Below are 6,505 nucleotides of genomic sequence, written 5' to 3'. Positions count from 1 at the left end.
ATCCTCAGATTCTGAGTCCTAAAACTTGAGATACATTATTTCTTGAAATTGACCCACAAACTACGTTTTCGTTCCAAGATCTTGATCCTGGTCGGTTGGTTCTTTATTAACTCGAAGAACTACATCAAATTGATATTAGAGCTATAACCTACATGTCCAAAGACTGGGAAATCATCATTTCTAATATTCAACCAAGAGGAAGATTCTTGGTTCAAGAAGATGAAGAAACAAGACAACATGAATCTCTTTTCCACACTAGATGTACCTGTCATTGAAAAGTTTGTTCGTTGATTATTGATCGTGGGAGTCACATAAATATCATTTCCGAAGAGATAGTTATTAAACTTGGTTTGTCAACCAAATTTCATCCATATACTTACAACATCAAAGTTGAAGATGATGATGTTTCAGAGATGACTTGTCAATGCCTAGTATCTTTTTTTATTGGTAAGATCTATAAAGACAAGATTTGGTGTGACGTAGTGAAGATGGATGCTTGTCACTTATTACTTGGAAGACCATATGTGTATGATATGTGTGCTAAATATGATGAAGACTTTAATCACATTTAAATTGTAAAAACATTTGATATGTGTACCATTTAATCCTAAAGAAATTGCAAAATATTTGAAGCCCAAGAATGACTCTTTTGTGACCAAATTACAAACAATTAATCCAATAAATAGAGAAAAGTCTTTGAATGTTGGTATTACTGTGGAAAAGCACAAGGAGGAGGAGCATGCACTAGATCTACAAGTTGAGGATTTACCGCCGAAGTTTGATGATGATCTATTGGAGCATCCCATATGTGAGCTTAACTTCTCACCTAATAGAGATGCTCAACATAATATTGATTTGATTGTTGATTCTATCTTTCCAAACGAGGTAACATATTGCATTAATCCAGAAGTCTATGAAATTTTACAAATACGAGAGGAAGGGTTTCTTAAAAAGGAGTCCATAATGGAGGGTTTGAGTTCATGTTTTATTCCTCCTTTTTTATTGCCTCCAAAGAATGAATATTTTCAAGCATATGTAGGAACATGAAATCTTAACACAAATTCCATCAATGGTTATGATCTAGTTAAATATGAGAGTGTTTTTGTTGATGAATTGTCACGCCCCAAACCTGGACTTGAACATAACACAGAACTCGATGCCTGACTACATGTGACCGAGCGAGCCAACTAGCTGGCTGAATCAACATGTGATATCATAACATACTAAATACGAAAAATAAACTAGCACATGTTGATATACTAAAAGTCTAAGTGATAAAAATCAAAGTGTGGAAACACTAATACATATCTGAAACATATATGTAGCCAACATTGCTTAACATGAAAAGCTTGTGACTATGTCTAAATGTTACTCTAGTCTATGAAGCCTCTAATGAAGTACTGAAAACATTGACTGTTTGAAAATACTGAAGACTGTAAGATAATTATAATTCCTCAAAAGAACTAGGGATCACCAAACAGCTGGTACGAGAGTCCTAGCACTCACGATGCAGGCCCCGGGCAAAATGGACTTCAGTACATTTGAATTGCACTGGTATGCAAAGAAATTGAAAGAAAGAACTATAAATACTGAAACTAATATTGAGTTGATAATCGAGAATTGATAATTGATAACTGAAATGATAATTGTTGAAACTAAAATTATAACTGATAACTGATAACTCAAATGATAGCTGTTGAAACTAAAATGATAACTAATAGTTGATAACTGATAATTGATAGCTGAAATGATAACTGATAACTGAACTGAACAAAGGAAGTAAGGATATGAATACTCCCTCTTCTAAATGATGAACAACCTGTTTATCTGAATATTAAACTGCGGCCTCAGGCACAAAAAATATATGTGCACAAACTGCAGCCTCGGGCCCAAGTATATGTATACATAACTGCAGCCTCAGGCCCAAAGATGATAAAGCATAAAATGTGGCCTCAGGCCCAAAGATGCATAAACTACGGCCTTAGGCCCAAATACAGGTGTTCAACATTCAGGGAATTCAAAATAGGAATTGAGAATCATACTACAATACATGATACTAAAATACTGAATCATTCTGAGTTACATGATACTAGAATACTTAATAGGACTAGACTGAGACATGTATTTATGAACTGATTATGAAAACTAAAACTTCAACTATTTATGACATGCTGAGTAATATAGAGTGAGAATCAAGGGCATCAAACCCAAGTCTATATTGATTACACACTAAGCTTACAATGTTCAGAATGAAAATCATGAACGAGTTACGAAGCTAGAGAATAGAAATTCTGTAACTATTAACGAAATTTAGCTTAACTATATTTCTGAGGTAATTAATAATGTTGTAAAAGAAATGTAGTGTAGGGAGAATCATAAACATTCCCAAACATAGAGAGTTAGCCACACATACCTTGATTATGGCCCTTTAAGCGTATCACAATGTTCGTCGTCTCTTTCAACAATAATCTACGTCAATATATATCAAGAGGAACCAATATTAGCACTAATGCTCACGTTTTGGTAACTTAGGAATTTTATCAAATACCTTATGGGTGTAAAGCCTCATAGCCCTTAGTAATTGGTCTCTTCTTCACCAAGTTCTCATTCTACTACTTCTAGGTGATTCTACAATCCCAAATAGATGTAACTAATACCATTTCTCATCACCCAAATATTTACAACAATCATAAGTCAACAACCCAAAACCCTAGCATAATTCATATGGTTCCCTTTATCAAAATCATCTATTATTATCCCAAAAACTCATTAGTTCATAGTAATAAATGATTAGGGAGTAGAAGCATTACATTTTTGAAGTTTTAGCCTCCTGAATTCGAGTGCTAGGGTTTCGTTTCTCAAAAATGGTGTCTCGATCGAATATCTAATGATTTGAAGGATTTACCCATGTAAATAAGGTGTTGGAGAATTGAAATTAACTTAGAATCATCGTTAGAACTTACCTTGGATGATGGAGGGACCTTGGGGAAGTTGGGTTCTCTAGAGCTCCCCTTTCTAGGGTAGGTTTTCATGTTTGGGGTATGGGGGAACGAGGTAGGGAAATTGAGGAGGAAATAAAAATAGCTCAGATAAACAACGTTAGTGCAGGGCACCATCATGGGTGCCAAACTAACTGTGCAAGGTGCCATCAGAGGCGCTAAAATTACAGTGCCTTGCATTGTCTGGGGCGCCGAGGATGATGCCTTGGATAGTGCCTTGGATAGTGCCTTGCACTGTCTAGGGCGCTGAGGTTGATGCCCTAGACGGTGCCTTGCACTGTCTGTGGCACTGAGTTTTTATGGCCTTGCATTGTCTATGGCACTAAGTTTTCATGGCCTTTCGATGTCTATGTCCATAAGACGAACCTCCCATAAACTTAGTTGATTCTATTGAATTTTATGAACCTCACTCTCTGTCTTGATTCTAAAATAATTTGTTTCCACCCATACTAATCCCCATAGGACTTCACATATCTAAAAGGTCACACTAATTACTCATTCAACGCATCCACAACTAATCCGGATTTACGGAGTGTTACATGAATTCTCAAGAAGATATACTTTGATCTCTAAGATTGATACAAAGGTACTTGAATATGATGCTTCTAAAGGTCTTTATGGTACTAAATTGACTTTTTGGGGCATATCCCATAAGTACCACATTGACATGGAGAAGTTTAGGATATTTGAAGATCAAAAGAAAATAACTTATGGTTTTTGGTTAGTATTTAAAAATCGATTTAAGAGGATTCATTGTAGAAATATTGGTACAAAGATACTATTGAGAAAGTGAATTTTAGTTAGGCCACATGCTATACTTTGTTACAACACGATGATGCTCTTTGATAGGTTAGAAAAATGAAACTTAGAGCCTAGTGAATATGAGTTCAATCAAATCATGGAAGTTGTCAATCTTGTGTCATTTGTGGAGCCTTTAGACTTGAGGACGAGTCTTTCTCAACCAGGGGATAATGATGTAAACGAAGAATCTATGTTAAATTTTATTAATTGTGGCAAATATCATATGTTAGAGCTCAAGTCCAAATATATGGACTTATCTTCAAGAAGCGCAAGAAGTCCAAGAAGCTCAAGATTGATTTCAAGAAGGCGAGATTCTTTCCTTCTTAAAATAGGATTTATTTTATTCCTTTTAGAATAAAGATTTTTCTTTTAGTGGGATTCTAATTTCTTTTCCTTGTAGAATAGGGATTTTACTTTTCTTGTCTTTAGTGATTTTATTTCCTTATTAGAATAGGAATTGTAGTCATCAAAGGAAGAGACCTAAGCCTATATAAAGGGTTCTCTTGCCTTGTAGAATAAAGAATTCACGTTTTTAGGCTTTCCCTAGTTTCTAAATAGAGTGTTTTTCTCTATTTAAAAGTGATCAGGATGAAACCAAGCAAAAACAAATCAAAAAGAGGCTCAAAGGCATAATTCTGGAAATTGGCCTCAGGGGTCGCAAATGCGAGCAGTAGCTCGCAATTCCGAAGTCAACCAAGAAAATCAACATTCACAAATGTGAACATGTGAATCGCAATTGCAGTCCAACTGACTGAAACAATGTTCACAAATGTGAAATAAGGTCCGCAAATGCAAAGTCAAATCAGAAAGTCAACCTTCGCAAATGTGAAGTCCTTCGTCACAAATGCGATAGTTAATAGGAAAGTCAACGTTCGCAAATGCAAACATAGCTTCGTAAATGTGAAGATCGCGCTTCAGTTCTGGGCACTTCTGTCATTTTATATTTTCTCGATCCCAAACCCACAAGTACACGACCTAGCTCATTTGTAAAATATCTTTGGCCAATCTCTAGACATCTTTGACATATCTTGACAAGAGAACACATGTTTTGGAGCTAGGGTTCTTGCATACACACTTGGGTCTTGAAGATTTGAAGTTTTTGGTTGAGAATTACTTACCCATTTATGTTCATTTCTTCATTTTCTTCCTTTGTATTAAATATCTAAGTGTGTCGTATTTTTTCCAACACTTGAATCTTGTTTATGAGAATATTCATATTTAAAGTGTGGATTAAATATGTTGTTGTGCTTATGTATTAAATGGTTTTTATTTATATTGAAGTGAGTTATTGTTTCTTTTATTATTCTTATTCTTTAATGTTTCCAAAGGGATTACCTAACACTAGGACTCACCCATTTACTTCGAATTAATTTTGGAAAAGATAATTTGGGGTTGGAAAAGATTAATTAACAAGAACTTGGGGCGTTAACCGTCACTTTATAGATTCTATCTAGAGATAGGATTGAACTACTTGTAACCATATTCGGGTGTGCTTAATCTTCAATTGTTTTAGGGATAATTCAATTAGGAAGTCTTGTTAGTCTTTGGAAGAAGTTAATAAAGAATTATTACCTGAGGCTAATTAATATAAACTCGCTCATATTTGTAAAATCGTGAAATACATTGGATCGTTACTTGAGTGTAATTCCCCGTGTATCCATGCTTGTAGCCATTGATTATTTTACTTGCTTTCTAGCTTAGTTTACATTTTCGCATTTAGTTATAAACATTTTCTCTAAAATTTTCTAAGTGTTTGGCTTAGCATAATAAGTGATAACTCTCTTACACGCCTAATCGCCTACATATTGTTCTCTATGGTATTCGATCTTGACGCGTAGTTGGGTAAATTATATTGCATGTGGCCGTGTCCATTTACTTTTTAGAAGTGGATTTGGACGTCATCAAATACGCCATGAGAGAAGTCTACGAGGGCACTTGTGGGAACCACTCAAGAGAAGAATCCTTACTTCGGAAGCTAATCAGAGCCGGCTACTACTGTAATAAAACGGAGAAGGATGCGAAAGACTACGTACGAAAATGGAACGAGTGCTAGAGACACGCCCCGATGATTCATCAACTGGGAGAGATGCTCCACCCGGTCCTATCACCGTGATCGTTTATGAAGTGGGGAATGAACATCGTTAGTCCCCTACCATGGGAACCCAATAAAGTCCAATTCATACTATTCATGACCGATTATTTTTCCAAATAGGTCAAGGCTCAGGTGTTCGAGAATTTTCGAGAGAAAGAAGTCATCGACTTCAGCTGGAATCACATAATATATCGATTTGGGATACCGACCGAGATCATTTGCGACAACGGAAAACAATTCGTCGGCAGGAAGGTAAGTAAGTTTTTCGAATATCTTAAGATCAAGAAGATATTATCAATGCCTTACCGCCCTAGTAGGAACGGGCAAGAGGAATCGATGAACAAAATTATACTCCAAAACCTGAAAAAGAAGTTGACGGGTTTGAAAGGAAAGTGGAAGGAAATCTTGCCCGAAGTCCTGTGGGCATATCGTACGACTTCGATGTCTAGTACCCGGGGAGAACCTGTTCTCTTTGGTCTACAGAGCATAAGCCTTAATACCAGTCAAGGTAGGGGAACAGAGCCTTAGGTTCCAGTATGCTACCGAAGAGTTAAATAGCGAGTTCATGACCACGAGCTGGAATTATTGGACGAAATGAGGGAAGTTGCCCTGG

Source organism: Nicotiana sylvestris, chromosome 7 (assembly GCF_000393655.2).
Source record: "Nicotiana sylvestris chromosome 7, ASM39365v2, whole genome shotgun sequence".
Lineage (NCBI taxonomy): Eukaryota > Viridiplantae > Streptophyta > Magnoliopsida > Solanales > Solanaceae > Nicotiana > Nicotiana sylvestris.
The sequence above is the reverse complement of the archived record's forward strand: the minus strand, read 5'-3'. Positions refer to the sequence as shown.